We start from the raw sequence: 20750 nt of genomic DNA on the forward strand, positions 1-20750 counted from the left end.
CATTAATGAAGAATAAAAAAGCCTGGGAGCGCCTGGGTGGCTCAGCTAGTTAAGCATCCAACTTCGGCTCAGGTCATCATCTCGCAGTTTGTGAATTCAAGTCCCACGTCAGGCTCTGTGCTGACAGCTCAGAGCCTGGAGTCTGCTTCAGATTCTGTGTCTCCCTCTCTCTCTGCCCCTCCCCCGCTTGCACTCTGTCTCCCTCTCTCTCTCTCTCTTAAAAATAAACTTCCAGGGGCGCCTGGGTGGTGCAGTCGGTTAAGCGTCCGACTTCAGCCAGGTCACGATCTCGCGGTCCGTGAGTTCGAGCCCCGCGTCGGGCTCTGGGCTGACGGCTCGGAACCTGGAGCCTGTTTCCGATTCTGTGTCTCCCTCTCTCTCTGCCCCTCCCCCGTTCATGCTCTGTTTCTCTCTGTCTCAAAAATAAATAAACGTTAAAAAAAAATTAAAAAAGAAAAAAAAAAGAGGTAAGACGGGCTTGGTAAGAACATTTTCTGTATTTTTATTAAGTTATTTTTAAAAGGAGATTTGGGGGCGCCTGGGTGGTGCAGTCGGTTAAGCGTCCGACTTCAGCCAGGTCACAATCTCGCGGTCCGTGAGTTCGAGCCCCGCGTCGGGCTCTGGGCTGACGGCTCGGAGCCTGGAGCCTGTTTCCGATTCTGTGTCTCCCTCTCTCTCTGCCCCTCCCCCGTTCATGCTCTGTCTCTCTCTGTCCCCAAAATAAATAAATGTTGAAAAAAAAATTACAAAAAAAAAATAAAGGCATTCCTGCCTCCTAGTGAATCTACATGGAAACCACAGGGAAAAGATCTCACTACCTAAATTAAATATTGACTTACTTTTAAAACCGCCAGACAGAGGGCACCTGGGTGGCTCACTCGGTGAAGCGTCTGACTCTCAATTTCAGCTCAAGTCTTGATCTCACAGTTTGTGGGATCGGGCCCTGTGTTCGGCTCTGCACAGACAGGGTGGAGCCTGCTTGGGATTCTCTCTCTCTGCCCTTCCCCTGTGCACTCGCCTCACAAAATAAATAAACATTTTTAAAAAACCACCATAAAAGTCAAAGGCAAAGGACATAAAAGCTAACAATATTTTTATAATAAAAGAAATTTTACAATAAAAACACTCCTGCAGGGGTCCCTGGGTGGCTCAGTTGGTTAAGCATCTGACTTTGGCTCAGGTCATGATCTCACAGCTTATGGATATGAGCCCCGTGTCGGGCTCTGTGCTGACAGCTCAGAGCCTGGACCCTATTTTGGATTCTGTGTCTCCCTCTTTCTCTGCCCCTCCCTCCCTCCCTCCCTCTCAGTCTTTCTCAAAATAAATAAACATAATAAAAAAAATTTTTTAAACACTCATGCAAATCAGTAACAAAAAAGCAAACATCCCTTTGGAGATATGGGCAAAGGACAAGAACAGAGAATTCACATTAGGAGAAATATAACTGATTCATAAATATATGACCAACGTTCACTTGTCCAGAAAACTGGATAAAGTTTTTTTTTTTTTTTTCTAATTCTATACTCTAATGTTAAGAAGAGTATGGGAAAGATATCTCTTGCTACTGTCAGTGAAATTTGTAAACTGGTTCAGATCTTTCAGGTAATATACATCAAAAATCTCTTTTCTGAACTTATATTAAATATTATTAAAAAAATTTTTTTTTAATGTTTATTTTTGAGAGAGTGAGAGAGAGCACGAGCAGGGGAGGGGCAGAGACAGAGGGAGACACCGAATCCAAAGCAGGCTCCAGGCTCTGAGCTGTCAGCACAGAGCCCGACCTGGGGTTGGAACCCACAGACCATGAGATCATGACCTGAGCCGAAGTCAGAAGCTCAACCAACTGAGCCACCCAGGTGCCCCTTATATTAAATATTATTAAGAGCAGCCTCAAAACTAGTTAGGAGGGTATGCATTGACATGTATGCCCAGAGGAAATTTCATTAAGCACATTCCTAAACTAGAATCTTCAGCAACTTTAACTAATTATGTTGACAAAGACACCACCAAAAAAGAAAACTACAGACCGGTATCTCTGATGAACACACACGCAAAAATCTTCAAAACATTAGCAAACTGAATTCATCAATACATCAAAAGGATGTTTTACCATGATCAATGAGGATTTATTCTGAGGATTCCAGGTTGGTTCAATATTCACAATCCCATCAATGTGATACATCATCATATTAACAAGAGGAAGAATAAAAACCCTCTGATGATGTCAACAGGTACAGAAAAAAGAATGTGACAAATGAACAACATCCGTTCATGATCAAAACACTCAACAAAGTGGGTTTAGAGGGAACATGTCTCAACATAATAAAGGCCATATATCAAAACCCCACAGCTAATATCATATTCAATGGTGAAACACTGAGGGCAGCTTTTCCTCTGAGATTATGTACAAGACAAGAATGTCCACTCTCACCACTTTTATTCAACGGAGTACTGGAATTCCTAGCCACAGCCATCAGACAAGAAATACAAGGCATCCAAGTTGGTAAGGAAGAAGTAAAACTGTCGCTATTCGCAGATGACATGACACTCTATGTAGAAAAGCTGAAAGACTCCACCAAAAAAAACTATTAAAATAAATCAAATCAGTAAAGTTGTAGAATATGAAATCAATACACAGAAATCTGGTGCATTTCTATAAACTAATAATGAAGCAGCAGAAAGAGAAATTAAGGAAACAATCCCATTTATAATTGTACTGAAGAGAATGAAATACCTAAGAATAAATCTGAGGAGGTGAAAGTCCTGTAATGTGAAAATGGTAAGATACTGAATCAAAGAAACTGAACACAACACAACACAAATGGAAAGATGAGAAGAATATCATTAAAATGTCCATACTACCCAAAGCAGTCTACAGACTCCATGCAATTCCTATCAAAACATGAAGTGCATTTTTCATAGAACTCAAACAATCCCAAAATTTGTACAGAACCACAAAAGACCTTGCATAGCTGAAGCAATCTTGAAGAAGAAGAACACAACTGGAGGTATCACAATCCCACATTTCAAGATACGCTACCAAGCTGTAATAATCCAAACAGTATTGGAATGGTAGAAAAACAGACACACAGATCAATGAAATAGGACTGAGAGCCCAGAAATAAATCCACGTCTATATGGCCAATTACTATATGACAAAGGAGGCAAGAATATATGATGGGGAAAAGATAGACTCTTCAATAAATGCTACAAGCACAAGAATGAAACTGGACCACTTTCTCACTCCATACACAAAAACTCAAAATGGATGAAAGACCTAAATGTGAGACCTCAAACCATAAAACTCCTAAATGAAAACATAGGCAGTCACCTCTCTGACCTGTCTTACAGCAACATATTTATGGAGATGTCTCTCAGGAAGGGAAACACAAGCAACAATAAACTACTGGGACCAAACCAAAATCAAAAGCCTCCCCACAGTGAAGGAAAACATCAACAAAACATAACCTACTGAATGGGAGAAGGTATCTGCAAATGACATAACCCATAAGAGGTTATTATTCAAAATATATAAACAACTTATATACAACTCCCCCCCCCAAATAATAATAATCTGATTAAGAAAGGAGAAGACCTGGGGCGCCTGGGGCGCTCGGTCAGTTGAGCGTCCGACTTCAGCTCAGGTCATGATCTCACGGTCTGTGAGTTCTAGCCCCGCGTCGGGCCCTGTGCTGACCGCTCAGAGCCTGGAGCCTGTTTCAGATTCTGTGTCTCCCTCTCTCTCTGCCCCTCCCCTGTTCATGCTCTGTCTCTGTCTCAAAAATAAATAAATGTTAAAAAAAAAAATTAAAAAAAAAAAAAAAAGAAAGGTGAAGACCTGAGTAGACATTTTCCCAAAGAAGACATTCAGATGGCCAACAGATACTGTGTAGATACGTATGTGTGCGTATGTATGTGTGTGTATACACATAAAATATAAACTTTTGAGACCATCAGCAAGGTCAATAAAAAACCCCAACGTTCCCACATCCCCACGGACTCTGCCAAGCTGCCTGTAGCAGTATGTCCTTGGGAAATAATGGATGTGCTCAAAAGTCGCACGTAAGGAGGCAGGGAAGGGACGTCATTCTATCGCCATGTAACTGAACAACATATGCTGTAGAGAAAAAGGAATAAGCATCTTCTTAAGGAGGAGAAGCAGGTGGAAAAAAGCCCACTGGTATGTTCTGAGTGGGTTTACCAGCCGTGTGAGAGGTTTATTTATCAAGTCATGTATCTGAACCTCAATTTTCTTACGATGGGGATAAGAAAAAACCCACTTCACAGGGTGGTGAGAATTCACACATTGATATAAGTGCTTAGGATAGAGCCTGGCCTAGGGCAGACATGTGATAAACGTTACTCGTTTGCACATATCTAGCAACTTAACATGCAACACACACACATCATTACCAACATTTGTAATATGAATACTACAAGTCATGCAGTAAAATTTTAATAGGCATTATCCCTGCAAGTGAAACAACAGCCTTCTTTCTTTTAAATTCTCTGTTTTCTAGATTCTCTTTAGTTGAATAAAGCCAGCAATATATTAATATTTAAATATCTCCATTTTTTCCCAAGTAGCCTTAATACTCCTTTCCATCTATTACGTTTCTCTAATATAATCCACTTTCTGCATCGTGTGTTTATGGAAATAGGGTACTTCTGTTGATTTAATCTGAAGAGTAATACATTTCCCCTTTATTCTTCAGAGCCAAACAGTTTGCTCATATTTCTTCCGATAAAGTCCTTTCTGCCCTCTAATACATTTGCAGATGAAGAGTACCCCGAAAGGATTTTAGAGCATAAAAGGTAGGGAGAAAGAAGGGATTAATGTCTCCACAAAGCAAAGTTAAAGGACACAACGTGGCAAGTTAAGGACAGCCATATGGAAAAAGGACACCTCACCTCAATTATGTAAGGCCGGAAAACTACCGCCATCAATATTTCAACTCCATTCCCCTAGTGTGGTCAAAAGATGGAGACAATTCGATAGCTCAGCAGTCCGTCTGGTGCTGCGACAATCATTCTGGAAGAAAAGGAATCTCGTTGAGGAGAACGTGATGGCAAAATATGCTTGATTACTGGAGACAGCTATAGAGTTGAGAAATGAGCAGAGTTGAGCCATTTTCCGTGATTGGGGGGCGAGGTGGGGGTGGAAGGGACGGGCCAGAATGGCAGAGAGCCTACGAGCTCATGCAGGCATGGGTCCCCCTCGCTCTCGGTAAAAGCTGGCTTGCTTGCTCTTTCGGGATCTCCCCATCGCTTCAAAGACAAGGGCTGTTCCTCCCAGCCTCTCACTGGCACTTCCAACGCTGTTCAGGCGTTTGTCGGTGGGTCTAGAAGCCAGCTCAAGAATACCATTCATTTTCATACTTTGGTATCTCTGTCATTTCAGAGTCAGACTACTCTGTAAGAAGCACATGGCCTTTCCCTGAAAACCAGCTCCACCGAGGATTTTTCTCGGCATGTGGCAGTTCCCTGGGATTAAAACCTTGGGATTAGCGCAAGCCATCCCCCATCCCAGAGCAGCCCAGCACCACTTTCCCTTGAACATCCCACTGTTCTGTGCCTCGTCTTTCTCACTCCGGTCCACCACGCCTGGCGAATACCGGGGCACCCCCAGCCGCCGACAGCAGCGGCCTTGACCCTGCCCTCTCTCTGCAGACCTCCGCCCGCCCACTCTCTTGCACACCCGGTGTCCCTGTCCTCTAACCTCTGCCACCCCCAACAGCCCCCTCTCTCCTGGGCCTCATCTTTCTGGGCTATAAAATGAAGAATGGATTAAAATGCCCTCCCTCGATCTTCATTGTGCTTTGAGGTCAGATGTCCCTGTGCTTACATCCCGCCCCAGCCCCTTGGCAGAATTTACACAAGTCCTCACAAAGGGGGCCAGTTGACATCTACCCCTAAGGTTGCTGTAACAGGAAAGACTATGAGATCCAGGGCATGGTTTACAACACATGCTTGAGAAATACTGGTCGTTCCCACCCCACCTTATAGGAGATCTCTAACTCTCGACTTCTCTGGTCTCCTCATTTCGAAATCCAGCATTCCTTACATGAGGATCCTGGGTGGCAACAATATTCTCTTCCATCAAATGTCGACTCCTCCACGGACTTTCAGAGACTTCCATAACCTAGCTCTAATTTATCTTATCTTCCTCCAGCTTACAACAAATAATTCCGATCCTAGTCAGGCTAAGTCTTACTATGTTCCAAAGAACACACCCTTGACCCTTCCTTTGTTTCATTCCTCACGCAAGATACTGCTTTTCTTATTCCTTCTGTCAAAGCCCAGCTGAGCCTGTGGCCCCAGTAATGCCCATGTTCCAGACACTTGAACCCTCACACAGTGTCTTAGTGGCAATGTCCGTTGTTTTGTGTTTATTAAGTATAGTGCTCCAACTGGAAAGGGACCGCTCTGATCATTTTAACTTAGTTTTACAGGTTAGCATGGACCACAAACCAACCCAGCATTTTTTGGATCAGCTTTGTGAATGCTTTGTGAAATTTATACACCTTTGTGCCTTGAGGTAATGAGACTTTTTTTTTTTTTAATTAACTCCACTTTCTTTTGCCTAGAGAGGCTCACACAGGAGCCTGTTTCATCAGCGATGAGGAAACCGCGCACAGACCATCCAGGGGCCTCCTCGCAGAGCCAGGAGAGGAGCTCTAAGTGCGTCCGATGCCTGTGGATTTTGTGTTGAAGCCAATGTGTTCGGATTTGAAAAGCCATCTTGTGATAACACTCTCGGCAACAACAGGACTCACAGTGGAGAGAAAGAGGATTGGCCGCTAGGCTTTTACCTCCAGAAACACGACGGCTGAAGTTCCAGGACTAAAGGAAGCGTGATGACAGAAGACACAGTGAAGGATCAAGGGAGACACAGGAGGAAGAACTTAAGGAGGAGATACAGAGCAAGGGGATACAGAGGCAGAAGAAACAGCGTGCAGGTGCTGAGACCACTAGCCCAGGGAAAGATGAGCGACGTCGAGGGCTGCGGATGGGGACAAACACGATGTCACGGAGTTGAGCGCCTAGTAAGGCAGCCACAGGTGACCCCTGAGGACAATTTGTCATAGGGGCTGGTCCAGGATGCAGACCACAGGGGACTGAGGACAAACCAGGAGGGCAGACGGAGACCAGCAGAGACACTGTTATCAAGAAGTGTGCTAATCAAGCCACCGAAACAGCTGCTTATCTCGTATCCTGAAGTTCACCGGACTTAAACCAATAAAAACGCCTCCCCCCATGCATGCCCTCACTCCTCGCTTCTCCACGGGCACAGAGGTCAGTGACCAAAAATAACAGACAGCAGACCCTTCCAACCTCTCTCTCCCAACACCCCCCGCGGTGCCTGGTTTTGGCTAAGACACCTTCTAGAACTAGTCAACAGCCACCTGCTATCAACGCTCAGCATCTAAATTCGATTGTCCGGCCTCAGGTAAATGCCAATTACCTGTTTATCAGAGGGAAAAATGAAACCAGACGCTAAAATGTGTCAGCTGAACAGGAACAGAAGCGCAGACTCAGGTCAGATACCTTTGGGTGAACTATATCATTGATCCTCAACTGTCAGAAAGAGAACTTTCAACTTCTACTTCCTTCAAAAGCATGCTTGTTCTTTACTGTAAGTTTAAAAAACAAATATGAATAAAGAAAAAAACGATCAGCATTAGCCTGTTTTTAATCTTCTACTTTGTTACGTGTGCATGATGCATCTATAAACACAACACACGAATGTGTCTCTATTGACCTAAAAAGAGACTCCCTAGCAGAACGATTTCCAGCTGTGTTTTTAGTAACACTTCTCTCTTAACGGTAACACCAGGGACTACTCCCGTCTCCCTGCCAATACTAAGCCAGGTTAACAGCTTCTGCTTCATTGGTTCCTCTGGTCCTTCTACGTCCTGTGTTAGTCAACTCCCCTCTCTCTCCTCTGTCACATGTCTTTGCTGCTGAAGAGCCATTCTGGTCATGAGATAAATAGTTCTGTTTAGGAACCAAGGCTACTTTATCAGCCACTACAAATGTAACCCGTGACAGTTGACTTTCCAACATCCTCAATACCCTCGAAGGGTCCTCCCTTGGTTATAGGTTAGCAACAGCTAGGGTAACAGTATACATGCGAACCTATGCTTTTGGCGGGGGTTAAGAAGCACTGTTGCATAAATATTTTAAGTAGAGCCTGTACTGAAATTCTAGATGAAGAGCCATTCACCGATCCTCTGTGACATGCTGGGGGCCCAAGGTAGCAAATTTTTATTGACGCTGTGAGCAAGCCTTGCCATCTGCTAGGGGGGTCTCCAAGATTTCACCCTAAATGTATCCCCCTCCACACCAAATGTTTCTATTTTTTTTTTAATGCATTAGCTGCGCTGTGGGCCAGGTAGTGCGTGACACAACGGCCAAGGACGGTGGGTGCTCGGTGAAGCTGTCTGCAGTCCCAATTACTCGTTGCTTTGGGAGCCCAAGGGCACAAGTGCACAGTGCATGTGCACCAGGCGGGTGAGTTTCCCCGCAGCAATATCACCACGACCAAGTCATTCATTGCCAGAGAAGGGAAAAAGAAACCTCTCCCCAGGCTTTCACGCATGCGCTGAAGATTTATGGAAAATGCTTCGGGATGTGAAGGCTACTTCTCCAGAAGAAGCAGGTTTCCGGACTGCCCTGGGAAACAGCCCAACGATAGATGCCTCTGTCCCCCTTGCTGGTGTGGGGCAGGTACAGCCACCCACAAATCTAGAGCCCTGAGGAAGAGCGGGAGACGCCCCCAAAGTGGGGATCCGACTGTGGGTGACCGCAGCTCTAGGAGCACAGGGGAGACAGAGCCTAGCCTCTGCCCGGCTGTGGCCAGCCTGGGGACAGTCCCCCTGTGGCAGGAGGCTCCTATATTTGTCTCTCCCCACTGCCCTCATTGCTGTGGCTGGAGGGCTCTAACTTCTCTGCTTCGGGGAGGCTGCAGCCAGATTTTGTCAGGAGAATAGGGCTGGAGAGGAAAGCAATTGTCCCCTAAGGAGAGTCTTGCGGGAGGGCTGAGTGGGAGACGTGGAGGAGCGCAGGACTGCACCTGCTCGGTCGGGGTGGCAGACACGCAGGAGGCCGGAGGGAATGGCAGGACTCCTGCTGTGACAAAGTACCCTCCCCAGCCTCAACTCTCACCCAGAAGCAGCAGGGACCAGTGCGGAGAGATGAGCCAAGGGTGGGGGGATGGGTCTTCCAGACCTCATGACATATCATAAGAATGTCGAAGTCTGGGGCGCACATGGGTGGCTCAGTCCAGTGAGCATCTGACTGCGGCTCAGGTCATGATCTCGCGGTTCATGGGTTCGAGCCCACGAGCTGTGCTGACAGCTCAGAGCCTGGAGCCTGCTCTGGACTCTGTGTCTCCCTCTCTCTCTGCCCCTCCCCTGCTTCCACGCGCTCTCTCTCTCTCAAAAATAAAATACACATTAAGAAAATAAAAATAAATTTAAAAAAAGAACTTGGAATCCTGGCACAACCTTGCTGGGGTGTGTGGGAAAGAGACCCAACGTTAACCTTTCTGCTACCACCCTGGAGTAGAAGATGAGTGGATTGAGAAAAATACAGTATTTTTTTGCACCCCTGAGTCTGTGGACCAAGATTCATTCTCAACCTGAATTAACGACTCAATGAGCAAATGAGCTCATGATGAAGGTAAACGGCTTAACAGCTAGTAACCTATATATTTTTCTGACACTGTCAGTTGAAATGCATCGATCTCCGTCAGATCAGGATGCCATTCAGAGTAAAGGACCCTTTGAGAGCAGAGGCTCATGAGGCTTTTGCATCACGCAGACATTTACCGTGAATTTTGGCCTTGCTCGTCACCAGAGCTGTTTTTAAAGGCGCAGCACTGACAGAGACAGGTGTCACTGGAGGCATCACCTGCTGGCACTGACGAGGCCTCATGGGGTGGAGTCACTCAGAAAATTCACTGTCATCCTTGACCTTGATTCCCAGTCTAGCCCAAGGTTTCTTAGGTCCAACACGGAGCTTTTCTTGGAGCCAAAGAGGATTCCTCCCCTAGAGCGTGAAGTTAATGAATAAATCCACAGCAACACATTCATGGTATGTGTGGGGGGGATGCTTCGGTCCCCTCCACATGAACTACTCCCTTCTTTGGAATTTTCTGATCCAGCTACAGGGTCAGAGGGGACTCTCCCATACTGCCTCCCGGTACACACACATCTCACCCAGCCAAGGCCTCGATGGGCCCCACGGAGGCATCAGACCCATGCTAAGCAAGATGCTTCCTTCCTCAGGTTTTCAGCCAGGCTCCAGATGCAGGTGGCTCTGCCCACAGAAAGAGCTGATGTGCAGAAAGGTGGGGTGAAGCTGAGGGCAGTCGAGACAACAGAGTTCTCCATGTTCCCTGTGCTTTCCCTTTGACCCTAGGTTTTCTCTGAGGGTCCTGGACTCCTTGGGGGTACTTTGGTATCCTGAGAAAGCCCTCCTTAAGTTGGTTTTGATTCTCACAGCCAAAGACGCCCAGCTGAATACCTTTCCCTGTTACTGTGTTCGCCAGCGAACAATCAGATGTGCTGGGTGAGCACTGGACCAGACCAGAGAAGGGAGAGCCAGGCTGGGGGGTGGAGGGGAGAGGTGGCAGTGCCTGCTGTAGGCCATGTTTTGAACCTGGAACACCTCCAGGTCTAGGCCTCTCGTCCATTTTCAGTGTGCCTCCCTGGCCCATTTGTGCCTCCCTGAATCCTATTTTTCTAGGCTTGCATGCTGACTATTCTACTTTAGCTGACATTTTCCTTACGTACACACATACATATATACATTCCATTTCTCCTCTTGTATTCAGCTGTACTATTTCCAGCTATAGACATTCTATGAAGTCAAGATACAAAGATAAACCCCCAAGAGGGACGTGAGTGCTCTGCTCAGTGCCCACTCCTGGTAGAGGCTTGTCATGTCAAAGGTGGAATTTTTACCACAAATTGAGCCTACGTTACAAAGACAAGTTAAACATTAGACAGAGATGGGAGAAAACGGTCGTCTATAGTAACATCAGGGTTTTTTTCATAGAAAACTGGTAGGGTCTGGTACCTTCTCCCATAAACATGCACGTACAATTTCTTTCTTTTTTTTTTTTTTTAAGTTTATTCATGTATTTTGAGAAGAGAGAGAGCATGCACATGTGTGAGCAGTGGGCGGGGTGGGGGGGGTGGTTAGGGAGAGAGAGAATGAGAGAGGGAGAATCCCAAACATACTCCATGTTGTCAGCATGGAGCCTGACATGGGGCTTGAACCCACAAACTGTGAGATCATGACCTGAACCCAAATCAAGAGTCAGAAGCTTAACTGACTGAGCCACCCAGGCATCCCTACAATTTCTTGAGCTGGTAAAGAATAGTCCAACTTGGTCATGGGTATTTTTTTTTTCAATTGTCATACTTGATTTTATTCCTTAAAAACTTGCAATGATGTTGTAACAAAGTATAAATCTTGCTGTTTATTATGTATGTATTTAAGAAAAATCAATGGTGAGAAACACTTTTTTCTTTTTTTTAAAGTAGGTTTCACGCCAAGTGTGGAGCCCAACGTGGGGACTGAACTCAACACCCTAAGATCAAGACCTGAGCTGAGATCAACATTCAGATACTTAACCCATAGAGCCACCTGGCGCCCCTGGTGAGATATATTCTCCAACTGTCCGGGGGGCGGGGAATTAAAATACATTTAATTTTTAAACTATTAAAGAGAGGGTTCAATAAAAAAAGCTTTTCTCTTTTAAGATTTATCAATCAGAAATGAAATCGTTAACTGATGTGTAAACGATTTTTTTTTTTTTTTTACCCTTCATGGCTTGACAAATTCAAAAAAGAAGAAGAAGAAAGGAAAATGTCACACTCAAGAGACTGCACAGGAAAAAAGGGCACTCAGTCATCCAAAGTATAGTTCCTTACCTGATATCTAGATTTTATAAAGGAGGAAGAACATTTCTGCTTAGGGCAAAGAAAACAAAATTACTTGTACGTGTGTGACCCAATCAAAAAGTGCTTTCTCTCTGATGGGGTTACCAAACTTGGCTCGATTCTGCCATTTAAACCGTAAGCCCCAGGATGGAAAGTTCCATGCCTTCCAGCACTTCTCTCCTTTTTCAGTTCTCTGTGGAGGAAGTGACTACATCTGGGAGTGACCCGGGGGTGAGGTGGCAAGAGACCCCTTTGTCGGACTGAGGGAGGGGTGTGCAAGCAGATAACCATTAGCTATAGGCACTCTGGAGAATGCCACATGTCAAACATCTTTACTTCCCGAGAAAATTATAACAAAAGGTACCATTAAAAGAAACCCCAGGGGTGCCTGGGGGGCTCAGCTGGTGGAGCATCAGACTCTTGACTTCGGCTCAAGTTATGACCTCAGGGCTGTGGGATCGAGTCTTGTGTCTGGCTCTGCGCTGACATCGTGAAGCCTGCTTGGGATTCTCTCTCCCGCTCTCTCTGCCCCTCCCCCCTCTCAAAACAAAAACAAACCCCCCCAAAACCCCCAACACCAAAAACCACTGGTTCTCAAATCGAAGCATAAATCAAAATTGAAAGCATAAATCTATTAAAGCACAGATTTCTGGTCCTCACCTCAGAGTCTCGGACTCACCAGGTCTGGGGTGAGTCCTGAGGACCAACATTTCTAACTAGTTCCCAGTTGATATTGCACCACTGCTGATGGTGAGGTTGAGGGGGGAGGGCAGAGAACCACTGTCTTAGAAAGAGGAGCAAATGAAGGACATGAGCTCTTTAGCTAAGGATACAATCTTTGTGTTAGTAGCCATTGTGTCAATATCCACTGATAGGGAAATTCATTCCACAGCAGTTTACCAAACCCCTTAGCTACAGGGAATCTAATGCTTTACGAGAAGGGCAGGGTCCCTCCTGCCCTCCTCCGCACACCCAAGTAAAACGACTACTCCAGGAACCTCTGTATCTCCAACGCACAGCCTCCAGAAGGAACCGAAACAGAACTCCCGGTGGTTATCCATCAAAGGACCAAAGCGAATGTCTGGAGCTGCCGTTGAGAGTGAGAGCCCAACTAGAAAATGATGCAGAAGCCACGAGGCACGACGAGCAGAGTAATGGCACACAGTAAGGGCACGGGAGGGAGACGCAATCCAGGAGACCTCTGCTTCCTGACCTACCCTTTCTCTGCACCTTCATCAGTCAGGTCCAGGGAGCCTGTAAGGGTTTTCTGCGCCAGGGCCACCAAAAGTGCTGCCCTACTGCCTGAGACCCCAAGCAGGTCTATCACCCTGACGACTCCATGCACCTAGAACTGCACAGACAATGACAGAGAGACAATGCACCAAACTCGGGCTTTCCAGACTCAAGAATGTGTCACAAATACATCAAGGGCGGGGCGCCTGGGTGGCTCAGTCGGTTAAGCGTCCGACTTCGGCTCAGGTCATGATCTCGTGGTCTGTGAGTTCGAGCCCTGCGTCGGGCTCTGTGCTGACAGCTCAGAGCCTGGAGCCTGCATGGGATTCTTTCTCTCTCAAAGTAAGTAAAATAAACTTTAAGAAAAAAAGATTAAAAAAAAAAAAGCCAAACCCAGGTTACCCTGGCAGACATCCTTGGAAGCACACAGCAGAAGTGGAGGGGTACAAACTCCTAGCTGAGCCTGTCATTAAAGCTAATTAAAGCGATCACAAAAACCGGGAGTGTGTTGTTCATCTAAAGTCAGCCCAGCCTCACATGAGACATTCGCACAGCGAGTATGTATCTCCATTACCTCGTCCTGTAGGCAGCCTGGCCTTCCTCCATCAGTCACTCTCACCCCAAGGGGGTAATTCCTCCAACTCTTCACTCAGGATTTCCAAAGCAAACATCCATCCGTCTCGGGGGAGGGGGGTGAGTCACAACTCTGTCAACTAGGTTAGCACTTTCTTTAAAATACAAACAAAACAGTGCTGTGACTTCTATATTCATCGTTACCCTTGCCACTGAGAGTACTCTCTCCTGACCATGACTTAGGTTACTTCCAACTTGAACCAACAAAGAAACAAAAAAAAATCCTGGTTTTTAATTTATGAGGTAAATCTACAAACTGGTAAGGCAGCAATTTTAAGTGATTGATCTTGGCTGTCCACCTTTCCAAGTTACCTTTCATTCTTTGACTGTCAAGAGTGTCCTTTGGTAATGGCATGAACTCATTTAGGACATAAGACTAATCACAGTGTTGTCGGCATCATGAATTCTCCAAGTCGGACTCCCTTCTACCTTGTCAGGAACTATCATTTATACCAGCTCAAATATTTTTCTCAAAACATGGGAGAAAGAAAAGTTAATTTCCTGTTAAACCTAACCTTCACTGTATTAGGACATATATTATAATGTTCAATGAAACTGCACAGAATAAGAAACCAACTCCTGGGGCCCCTGGCTGGCTCAGTCAGTAGAGCAGGCAACTCTTGATCTCAGGGTTGTGAGTTTGAGCCCTTCGTTCAGCACAAAGGTTACAGGTGGGGGGGGGGGGCACAAAGATTTTTCTGCCAGCAACAGCCATTGTCACCTCATCCAGTAAAATGTACTTATGCAAAGAAAGCCCTGGTATATTAAGAATTCCCACCTGAGGGGTGCCCAGGTGGCTCAGTCAGTTAAACATCCGACTCCTGATTTCGGCTCAGGTCATGATCTCAATGGTTTGTGAGATCCAGCCCCACAAAGGCCTCCACACCAACAGCATGGAGCCTGCTTGGGATCCTGTCTCTCTCTCTCCCTCTCTCTCTGCCCCTCCCCCAAATGAATTCTCTCTCAAAATAAATAAAACTTTGTAAAAAAAAAATAATAAAAATCCCCACTTGTGATAAAGGAAGCAAGAATATACAATGGAGAAAAATAGTCCCTTCAATAAATGGCGCTAGGAAAACTGGACCACCACAGGCCCAAGAATGAAACTGGACCCCTATCTTACAGCCTACACAGAATCAACTCAAAACACATTCAAGACCTGAACGTAAGACCTACAACCATGAAACTCCTGATGTCGGTTTTGGAGATGACGGTTTTGAATCGGACACCCAAAGCAAAAGCAACAAAAGCAAAAATAAATAAATAAATAACCAGAAAGACGTCAAACTACAAAGCTTCTCATGACAAAGGAGACCATCAATAAAATGAAAAGGCAACCTACTGAATGGGAGAAAATCAGTACCAATATTTCTCTGATAAGGCTCAAGGTCCGAATTACATAAAGAACTCCTACCACTCAATAGCAACACAAAACAAACAAACAAAAAATACCACAATCCCATTAAAAAATGAGAAGATCTGAACAGACACTTTTCCAAAGACAGAGACGCCAAGAGGTACAAGAAGAGATGCTCTACAACGTTGATCATCAGGGAAATGCAAACCAAAGCCCCAAGGAGATGTCACCGCACACCTGTGAGAAAGGCTCGCCTCAAAAGGACAAGAAGTAACAACGGCTGAGGAGGATGTGGAGCAAGGGAAGCCCTAGGCACCGCTGACAGGAAGGAAAGTGGTGTAGCCCCTGCAGCAAACAGTAGGAAGGTTCCTCAAGTGATTAGAAGTGGAGCTTCCATCTGATCTGCTGCCACCACGTGACCCAGCAATTCTACTTCTGGATATTTATCTGCACAAAACGAAGATGCTACTTTGCATGAGCAAGCATGACTTGGGGAAAGGGGCAAGGGGGGGGGAGGGAGGGAGGGAGGCAGAGGGAGGGAGAAGGGGAGGGAGAGACAGAGGAATCTTAAGCAGGCTCCAGGCTCAGCAGGGAGCATGACACGGGGCTCATGACCTGGGCCACAGTCAACAGTCAGATGATCAACCGACTGAGCCACCCAGGTGCCCTGTTCAGAATTTTCATCGAAAGCGCTCCTACCTTAGAGCTAATCCACTAACACGTGCTGCCAAAGGAACGCGATGTAACTGCTGCATTACCACAACCTGCGGCGACTGTCAACGGTGCCTCCGGTCCCTCCGGCGAAGCTTTTCTCAGGCTCTGGCACATACGTAGCTGTAGCCAGTGCCACTGTCTGCCTTGGTAACAATGCCTTTTCTTGTGGAGAAGATAAGGAACGCCGCCTTGTCACACAAACACCCCAGAGCAGGAGCTGGTCCTGGGTGGAGCCCGACAACCCCACCCCCCAGTGCTCCTGGATGGAGCACGGAGACCACCCCCCGGGGGGCTAGATGGGAGGCAGGCACGCACATCCCACCACGGGGTGCACACTGGTCTCATTTGAAAGAAACCAATTTTGGGGTGCCTGGGTGGCTCGGTCGGTTAAGCGGCCGACTTCGGCTCAGGTCATGATCTCGCGGTCCAAGAGTTCGAGCCCTGCGTTGGGCTCTGTGCTGACAGCTCAGAGCCTGGAGCCTGTTTCAGATTCTGTGTCTCCCTCTCTCTGACCCTCCCCCATTCATGCTCTGTCTCTCTCTGTCTCAAAAGTAAATAAACGTTAAAAAAAGATTCTCTTTAAAAAAATTTTTTTTAAAATAGATAAATGAATAAATAAAAGAAACCAATTTGGCAAAACACATCATGAGTCTTTGGAGTGGGTACAGTTATTTAGTATTATTTCTATACATACACACATAAACACACACAACTTTGTGATTTCCAACCCAGTCCCTTTGCTTCCAATAACATAGATTAAGGAAATAATGTCCCAAAAAATCTGACAAAGATTTAGGCCCAAATACAGTTACTGCCCCACCACGATCACAATAAAACATCAGAAACTCAAATTACGATTGAACATTATGCAGACAGGAAACGTGTATGAAGCCAAGGAGTCTTAAATAATTTTATTAGCATGAAAGGCAACATAATTTAGTCTCTGTATATCCCAAAAACTTGCAAAATATACAAATTTTCAATTGCTCATTATATGTGACTATTAATGTTAAGTGAACAGAGGCAGGTGGTTTTGGAAAATCAATTAAGAGGCACCTGGGTGGCTCAGTCAGTTGAGCATCTGACTCTTGATTTCAGCTCAGATTATGATGTCACAGTTCGTGGGATCGAGCCCTGAGTTGGGCTCTGAGCTGACAGCAGGGAGGTTGCTTGGGATTCTGTCTCTCCTCTCTCTCTGCCCCTCCTGTGCACGTGTTCTCCCTCTCTCCCTTGATCCCTCTCTCTCCCTCTCCCCTTCCCTCCCTCAAAATAAATATATACATTAAACACTTAAAAATATAATAAATTAAGTGTCCCATGTTCAGTTTCCATAATAAATAGGGTGAAGCAGGATGCATCCAGATTTTATCAAAAGCATTAAGAAAATAATTTCTGCCTTTTATAGGGATGAAAGTTCCTCTAACAGGTTAGCTTTCTGATCAGAACCCCTCGTGGACAGGGTCCAAGTCACAGATCAGGTTTCGGGGAACCCGGGTCTTGATTTCTTCCCATACGACAGAGGTACCCCCAGCTGTGCCCACTGAGTAACAGCACAGACAGGCAGTGGACTCTTGCACTCCCGAAACTGTGAACCCCACTAGGAAAACAACTCTTCATGGTCAGATCACACCCAAGACATCTCATTTTCATGGTAATTAGAATACAAGTGCAGATTTCAAAAATGAAGTGTAAGTAAAGTTTATGGAGATACGTCTTTTCCAAATGTCCATAATTTTATATATTTATACCAAATATATTATTTGGTATAAATATACTATATATAGTATTTAGTGTTATATGCCAAAGAATTCAAAAAATACTTCAAAGTAGCAGACCACACTCCAAGCACAGATTAAAACAAAACCATCATAGAAATAACAGGCATTTCAACAGGAAAGCCAGGGGCATCCGGGTGGCTCAGTCAAGTTAAGCATCCAACTCTTAATCTCAGCTCAGGTCATGATCTCACGGTTTCTGAACTCAAATCCCAAGTAGGGCTCTGTGCGGACAGTGTGGGGCCTGCTTGGGATTCTCTCTCTCACCCCTCCCTCACTTGCACTCTGTTTTCTCCCTCTCAAAATAAACTTAAAAAAAAAAATCCCAATACATAAAAGAAACTATTTTCCTAAAAGTTATTGCTTCAAGGAAATATACATCACAAATAAAATTGTTTTAAAAATAACAGAAACACTTGGGGCTGGGGAAGGTGGAGATTAACAAAAACAGAAGTCCTATATATCAAATTTTATGGATCTGGCCAAAGTCAGCACAAAGATAAATTCAAGCCCTGAGTAATGGCAATAAAGTACATATCCGATGAGGAAAAATGCTCAACTCCATTTGTTAGTAAAATTACTACAAAAATAGCTCAGCAACAGAGAATACATAAAAGAGAAGAGAAATCCAAAAGCTTATTTAAAATCCAAGAAAAAGGGGGCCTGGGTGGCTCAGTCAGTTGAGCAACTGACTTCCGTTCAGGCCATGATCTCACAGTTCATGGGTCTGAAACCCAAGTTGGCTTCTGTGCTGACAGCTGGGAGCCTGGAGCCCGCTTCGGATTCTGTGTCTCCCACTCTCTCTGCCCCTCCCCGACTCGCACTCTGTCTCTGTCTCTCAACATAAAAAAAATTTTTTTTTTAATCCAAGAAAATATAATAAAATCCCATCAAAGAAGTGTACCTAAGTGAACACAATTAGAAAAAGAAGGGGGCGTCTGGGTGGCTCAGTTGGTTGAGCGTCCGACTTCGGCTCAGGTCACGATCTCACGGTTTGTGGGTTCGAGCCCCGCATTGGGCTCTGGGCTGATGGCTCAGAGCCTGGAGCCTGCTTCCGATTCTGTGTCTCCCTCTCTCTCTGCCCCTCCCCCGTTCATGCTCTGTCTCTCTCTGTCCCAAAAATAAATAAACGGTAAAAAAAAAATTTTTTTTTAAAAGAAAAAGAAAAGCACTAGGACATACTAAGGGGATACAAGGAAGAATGATGTATAATAAACAGATACAAAGTTATGCTTTTCAAAACGACTTGACAGAACAGGACGGAAGGGCGGCATGAAGACTAGTAGCAGGAAACAGCTGGGTGTCAGGTGGACCGAGGTGAGGTCTCTGCTCCAACAGCCTCCGATGTCACCTGTGTCCCACAGCGGGGACAGTCCCGGATGGAGCATCACAGCTGGGTCGAACAGCACTGAGACCACCCATCCCACCCCAGGGGCTAGGTCCACAGGGAGATGGGCACTCACAACACGGCCATGGGCGTGGGCGGTGGTCCCATAGTTAAATGAAATCAATTAGGGAAAAATGTATCAAGGTCTTTTAAAGTGGTTACAATTTCAAAAATAAATGTAACTTTTGATCCTATAATTTTGCGTCTAATAGCACACATTAAGAAAAAAAGGTTTTAGGGGCATCTGGGTGGCTCAGTTAGTTAAGTGTCTGACTTCAGCTCAGGTCATGATCTCACAGTTCATGAGTTCGAGCCCCACAGTGGGCTCCTCACTGATGGTGTGGAACCTGCTAGGGATTCTCTCTCTCTCTCTCTCTCTCTCTCCCCCAAAATAAATAAACTTAAAAAACAATTTTAACATTTATTGTGAGAGAGAGAGAGAGAGCACTTGTGCAGGCACGTGATCAGCAGAGGGGTAGAGAGGGAGAGAAAGAGAGAGAGAGAAATAGAGAGAGAGAGAGAGAGAGAGAGAAAGAGAGAGAAAGAAAAGAGAAAGAAAAAGAGAGAGAAAGGGAGAGAAAGAGAAAGAGAGAGAGAGAGAGAGAGAGAGAATATCCCAAGCAGGCTCCACACTGTCAGTGCAGAGCCCAACACAGGGCTCGATCCCACAAGCTGTGAGATCATTACCTGAGCTGAAGCCCGATGCTTATGCTTAACCAACAGAGTCACCCAGGAGCCCTGTGATTCTCATTTTTAAAAAGGAGGGGGGAAAAAAGAACCTCTCCCTAGCAAGGCACATATAAACATAATTCTGGACTCAGTGTCACTGACACTTCTCACCTAAAGCCCAAGGATAAGACACTGATTCTCTACCACCTACTTGCAAATACAGAAACATATATAGGATCATATAATCCTAAACTGAAAGATTCTATGTTTCAACAATGCCAAGTACTTGTGAGGTTTATTCACGGGCTTATCTTGTCAATAACACGATATTAGTGAGTGGCAAAGAGAGAAGTCCCATCAGAAATAAAACAGCACGCTTGCTCTCGAACACAATTCACGGGCCTGACACAGAGAGGACATCACTCCAGTCACACAATGGCTATTCAGAGCTCCCCGTTAATGGAATATTCACAGTTTAAGACCGAAACACAATGCACAAAGAACAGAAATACAGACAACGTTGCCACATTAGAGATGTGGATGACAGAATTAGCTTCCTGGCCACAGAGACTTCAGCGAGGGCTATACATAAGCCAAAAAATTATTTTCTATTAACGGTCAGGCAATGAATATAAAGTTGGACACAACAGTTCATCGGGTTGAAGTGATTTTATACAACACCGCTCCGGTAAGCGGGCTTGTTCATCTTTTCTCTTCAACCATCAAAGAAAGTAGTCCTTTTCCAAGCACGACCCTCTACCAGCCGTGGGATCTGCTGGGTTGCAGCCCCTGATATGCCTCCTCTTTTCAGTGATTTCTACAGTGTATTGTTGTTGTTGAAGTCAGCTCCATGCCCAACACGGAGCCCAATGTGGGGCTCAAACTCACAAACGTTAAGATCAAGACCCGGGCAGAGGTCAAGAGTCAGATGCTGAACGGATTGAGCCCCCGAGGCGCCCCTCTACAGGGCTCTGTGATGAGAAATCTGCACTGCTTTCCTCACAGACTCTTAACACTGAAACATGACA

General features: G+C 45.4%; 1 protein-coding gene across 3 annotated transcripts in view; it reads right to left on the bottom strand.

Annotated features, from left to right (window-relative positions):
• Positions 1-20750, bottom strand: part of KANK1 (KN motif and ankyrin repeat domains 1) — a 206443-nt gene that overhangs the window by 134420 nt on the left and 51273 nt on the right. For all 3 annotated transcript variants that reach the window (XR_006294996.1, XM_043565801.1, XM_043565800.1), the window contains exon 2: positions 4912-5032. The gene's annotated coding sequence lies outside the window, so the exon portion shown is untranslated. The remainder of the gene's footprint in view (positions 1-4911; positions 5033-20750) is intronic.

Source organism: Prionailurus bengalensis, chromosome D4 (assembly GCF_016509475.1).
Source record: "Prionailurus bengalensis isolate Pbe53 chromosome D4, Fcat_Pben_1.1_paternal_pri, whole genome shotgun sequence".
NCBI lineage: Eukaryota > Metazoa > Chordata > Mammalia > Carnivora > Felidae > Prionailurus > Prionailurus bengalensis.